This window comes from Pseudonaja textilis, chromosome 9 (genome assembly GCF_049901715.1).
Source record: "Pseudonaja textilis isolate UNSWEBS1 chromosome 9, rPseTex1.2, whole genome shotgun sequence".
NCBI classification, from domain to species: domain Eukaryota; kingdom Metazoa; phylum Chordata; class Lepidosauria; order Squamata; family Elapidae; genus Pseudonaja; species Pseudonaja textilis.
Window position 1 is genome coordinate 26,391,740 of NC_141998.1, and position 5,430 is coordinate 26,397,169.

The window sequence follows — 5,430 nt, forward strand, 5'->3', positions numbered from 1 at the left end:
GTCGTGGAGGGCATTGCTATCATCTTGAACAGAGATGCTATTCAGCCAGTTCTGACCAGTTCTGGAAAACCGGTAGTGGAAATTTTGAGTAGTTTTAAGAACCGGCAAATCCTACCTCTCCTCTGCCTCCTGAGTCCCAGCTGATTGGCTGAGAGAACGGAGCTGGAAAGCAGGTTAGTGGGGTGGGGAGGGAATGGGGATTTTGCAGTCTCCTTCCTCTGCCACGCCCACCAAGCCACACCCACAGAATTGCTAGTAAAAAAGTTTGAATCCCACCGCTGCTCAGAATAGGCCAGGCTGAGGACAGCCCAGGGCAAGGCATGCACAGAGACTCCACGTACATAGAAAACAGAGAGACACAACACAAAGAAAGCACAAACCAACACACAAACGCAGAGGCAAGACACTACTTTATTACACACAGAGTCATTCCCTGTGCACCACTTCCTATGCGCCTTCTAGGAAAGGCATGGGAAGGATCCCTGGAGGCACGTGCCATGTGTTTTCCCTAGCTTGTGTAACAAAATCATAACAATGGTTGAAGAAGTCTGAAGAAGTAACACAACAACTGCCTAATTTTCATGGACTGCATTTCTGGGCAAGAAGGAGACACTGCCCTTTTGCATCCACTTGGGATTGGGGGCACTCGATCCCGGTCTCTTCGATCCATTTAATGACAAAGCCAGCTTGTCTCACTGCCTCTTCTACCATCTCCTTCTCCAGGTAGAGGGCTGAGAACTTGCGTTGGCCCACCGTGTAGTAATGCTCCTCAAGGGTTGAACAAAACAGGAGGTGCCCGCCCGGTTTCAGGAGGGAACTGATGTTCCTGAATGCCGATTGGTAGGTGGGGATGTCCTTGCAAGCCGCATCGAAGCACAAGCTGGAGAGCAGGCAATCTGCGGGCGGAAGAACCAGCGGGGCCAAAGGGTTGGGTTGGGTCACATCGCATTTCAGGTACCGCTTGACGGCTCTTCGGACTTTCTCTTCCTTCTCTGCCCACTTTTCCCTGGGAAGAAAAGACAGGAAGAATATGACCCGCCTACCTCCAAACCTTGGTCACTCTAGAGATTCCCTTCTTTTTACGGAGGGAGATAGGTCAGGTCTCCCAGGCCTGCTGTCCTTCAAGAACAGGAATGCCCTCCTCTCTAGAATTCTCCTTCTTGCCTAGGTTCAAGTATCAGCCTGCAAAAGGCAAGGGCAGGATTCCTCAGCCTTGGCAGTTGTTGAGATGTTTGGGTTTCAACTCCCAGAATCCCCCAGAAACACGAGGAATTCCAGTCTTGAGTTTCCCCATGGAAAGCTACAGACATGGAGCTTCTACGGCAGTCACCAATCTCTATCTTGGTACCACTACCTCACAAATGGGGAGGGGGATATAAATAATTTCAATAAACTAATTATGAGCCATGAATAACTATGTCATCATAAAAATTTCATGATTTCTGTCCCTGGATAAAATACCAAGATGGAAATAGGTGATGGAAGCCTGTGTGATGGTGTCTCCACCTTGGCATCTTAGGGTTGGTGTGGAAATGGTCAATTTATATGTTCATTGGCTAGTAGCCAAATTAGAAGAATGTGATTGCATAACGTGTCAATTGAAAATGGAGGAAATGGGATAAGACCTACCCAAAATCTGAATGGGAAGTCAGGAGGACTCTGCTTCGTTGTTGTTCAGGGTCTCGGCTCCTTTAGAGGCCGGGACCCTTTTGCCCTGGGCTTGACCCGTCCCGTTCTCCTGGTTCCCACCTGATTGGCACTTCAGAGCTGCCAGTCGAGCGAGAGAAGCGCCAACCAGGAAAAACTAGGCAGGAATCCAAAGGAGGAAGCCTGGATTCTCCACCAGAACTTCTGAGCTTAGGAGAAACTTAGCCTCCAGCGTCACTAACAAAGCAAGGCTCCTTTCAGCGCCCGCTTTCTCCCAATACAGCTGTACCACACGAGCAGCTCATTTTTAACCAAAAGGGGGGCTTATTTATTTTTAGGCCCATTTCTCCCCTGAGAAGCTATGACTAATTTTTGTCTTCCTCCTTTGGATTCCTGCCCAGTTTTTCCTGGCGGGCGCTTCTCTTGAGGATGGGAGGGGTCAAGCTCAGGGCACTCGCTGCCAGCTGCAACCTGCAGGGACTTCAGTCGGTCAGCATTCGACTTTCTGGGGACGGTGCCTGACCTCTAGTGGCTTCAGAGGAGAACTTGGTGGACCTCTTCCAACTTGAGTGGAATGCCAAGGCTTTGAGAAGGCCTCCTCTCCCACCGTGGCATCGCCCACCTTCCAAGGCCCTTCTAGAAAGCAAAAGGGCCACATTTATTTTTGTTTTTAAAGTGGATTCTGGTCATTGCAGGCTATTAGAGCCTCGGTGGCGCAGGGGCTACAGTGCAGTACTGCAAGCTACTTCTGCTGACTGCCAGCTGCCTGCAATTTGGCAGATCGAATCCCACCAGGCTCCAGGTCGACTCAGCCTTCCACCCTTCCCAGGTGGGTAAAACGAGGACCCAGATTGTTGGGGGCAAGAGGCTGACTCTGTAAACTGCTTAGAGAGGGCTGTGAAAGCCCTGTGAAGCGGTATATAAGTCTAGGTGCTGTTGCTATTGCTATCTCTGCTGCTGTTGCGCCCCCCATGCTATGAGGAAGGGCTAAAGGGAGCCCTTGGCAGGATCCAGCTGGGCTAAGAGCTAGGCGCATGCTAGAAATCCCTTTTTCTTCTGGGAAAGATGAGATTCTGGAAGGTTTTCAAATCCCGGTGAATCCATTCTGCCAGCCTTCCTGGGCCAATTCTTTTACCTACTTCATTCCAGGGGGAAAGAGAAAGAAATATGCCCCCATATTCCCCCCCACAACACTGTTCCTGACCCCCGCAACCTACGGAGCTCTTTGCCCCGGAGAGCTGTAACATTATTTGTGAACATTTTTATGACACCAAACGGTTCCTGCCGGAGCGGGTGCCATTCTTTAGCTGGGAAACCATATGGCACGCCGCGTAATAAATAAGGTATTGTGATAGTTAATGAACCTAATTGCCAGCGAAGACTTTAATACAAAGCCGAGGATGCTGAGAATTTAGCGTGGCATCAGGGAGCTCCCCCGACTTCTGTGGCTTAATTTAAGTTCTATATTGCAAACTCCAGAAAATAATTCTAAACCCTCCTGCTGGAAAAGCAACCTGCTGCTAGACTGTGATTATACCGCATTGCTAAAAAAAAAACCCACACACAAAAACAACAACCCCAAACCCTAAAAAGCAGAGCTGCATTTATTTTATATCTTCCGTTTAACCCTTGCTAGGGTAGCCACGCCAGCTGCTTAAGGCCAAGCCAAGAAGCCAAAATAAGACAAGATCTTGAAAGCGGAGCTCCCTCTTCTCCAGGCCATTCTTTCCACTTTAATGCCAGCGGCAAGGTCTGCAGACAGCTTGCAACATGGTAATTTCGGGAGTCGAAGCAGAGAGACTCTGAGTAGTAGCCAAGCTGCCATGGTTTACCCATCCAGCAACTTCTAACTGCCCTTCGAAGAAGAAGAAGAAGAAGGAGAAGGAGAAGGAGAAGGAGAAGGAGAAGAAGAAGAAGAAGAAGAAGAAGAAGAAGAAGAAGAAGAAGAAGAAGAAGAAGAAGAAGAAGAAGAAGAAGAAGAAGAAGAGGAAGAGGAAGAGGAGGAGGAGGAGGAGGAGGAGGAGGAGGAGGAGGAGGAGGAGGAGGAGGAGGAGGAGGAGGAGAAGAAGAAGAAGAAGAAGAAGAAGAAGAAGAAGAAGAAGAAGAAGAAGAAGAAGAAGAAGAAGAAGAAGAAGAAGAAGAAGAAGAAGAAGAAGAAGAATCCATTCAATTTCACCACTGCTCTTTTAAACATTTCTTAAACATTGTCACTCCTGTTGCTGACCACCTGTGCTCCAGAGCAACGTTGCAAGAAAACCCCTTGGGCCTCAGAGGAGGACAGGTGGTGGAGGGTATAACAGAAGAACAGATTGGAAGGGACCTTGGAGGTCTTCTAGTCCGACCCCCTCTGCTCGCGCAGGAGACCCTATATCCATTTTAGATAGAGGGTAGTCCAATCTCATTCTAGAAACCTCCGGTGATGAAGCAACCACAAGTTCTGGAGGGAAGATGTTCCACTGATTAAGTGTCTTCACTGTCAAGAAAGTTCTCCTTGGTTTTAAGTTGCTTCTCCTCCTGATTAGTTTAGTTACTGTCTACGTTAATGAAAACAAGGACCAAGGGTGGCATGATAGCAGCGTTCCAACATCTGAGGGGCTGCCCCAAAGAAGAAGGGGGAGTCGATCTATTTCCCCAAAGCCCCAAAAGGCAGGAGAAGAAGCAACGGGTGGAAACCGATCAAGGAGAGAAGCAACCGGGAACTAAGGAGGAATTTTGCTTACAGTGAGAGCAATTCATGAGTGGAATGACTTTGCCTCCAGAAGTTGTGAATGCTCCAACATGGGAAGTTTTAAAGAAGACAATTAATAACTGAAATGATATCAGGCTTCCTGCCTGAGCAAAGGGTTGGATTAGAAGACCTCAAAAGTCCCTTCCAATTCTGTTATTCTGATTAGTTTCCATCCATTTAATGCGGGCAATTGCTTTTATTTGGCAAGATTCTGTCTATAAGTGAGGAACAATAAAGGACACTGCTTGAAAGTAACTCCCTGTGCTTTGGGTTTCGGGGGCCTGATGGGACAGGAAAAACCGGCAGGTTTTAAGTTCTTCGATCTCTTGCCAAGTGAACAATCCATAGGTCAGGATGTGCTAGGAGGAGAACTCCAATGTGAGCTTCCAACGTTCCTTCAGAAGATCTCCTCACAACCTTCTAAAGTGGAATTTCTGTGTCACATATCATGTGCAGAGTGCAAAGGAGCCCATAATGTGCTCGCTCTCAGGATATTCTTGGGGTGGGACTTTCACGGGCTTTCAGCTGATGGTTCCGTCAAATACTTTCAAAGAAAGCTTCTTTTGGCGTCCAGGATCAGGTCCCAGAAGAGCCACCATTACCAGCTGGATCTTGGGGATGCCGTAGGATGCTGGTTGGGTGACCTCCATCCCTGTTGTGCCCAGGAGGACAGAATTCATTTTAGGGAGGCCCACGAAAGCACCACAGATCCTGTGGTGGGGAAGCTCTCACAGGTGACTTCGGCTTTCACGCATCAACCGTGGTCCCTGCAAGGCTCCAGATGTGATGGAAGCAGCCGAGACAAACTTATGGAGGCAGGAAGGCATCCACAGAGGGAAAATGCCCAAGATGGAGGCCCTGCCTCGAGTGGACTTAATATCGGACATAAATACCCTTTTTACAGTCACCGAAAGGCTGGGAGCTGCTGAGTGGGTCCCCCACCTCTCTGAGAGTGGAATATTTTATAGCGATGCAGATCGAATGAAAGAGGCTGAGAATATATATTTTTTAAAAAAAACAGAGGAGGAGGAGGGAGATAATTATTTGATGGAGCT

The 5,430-nt window shown here is 48.4% G+C and overlaps 1 pseudogene; it reads right to left on the bottom strand.

Moving 5' to 3' along the window:
- Positions 1–579: 579 nt before the first annotated feature.
- Positions 580–5,025, bottom strand: LOC113441824 (nicotinamide N-methyltransferase pseudogene; annotated as a pseudogene).
- Between the last annotated feature and the right edge of the window lie 405 nt (positions 5,026–5,430).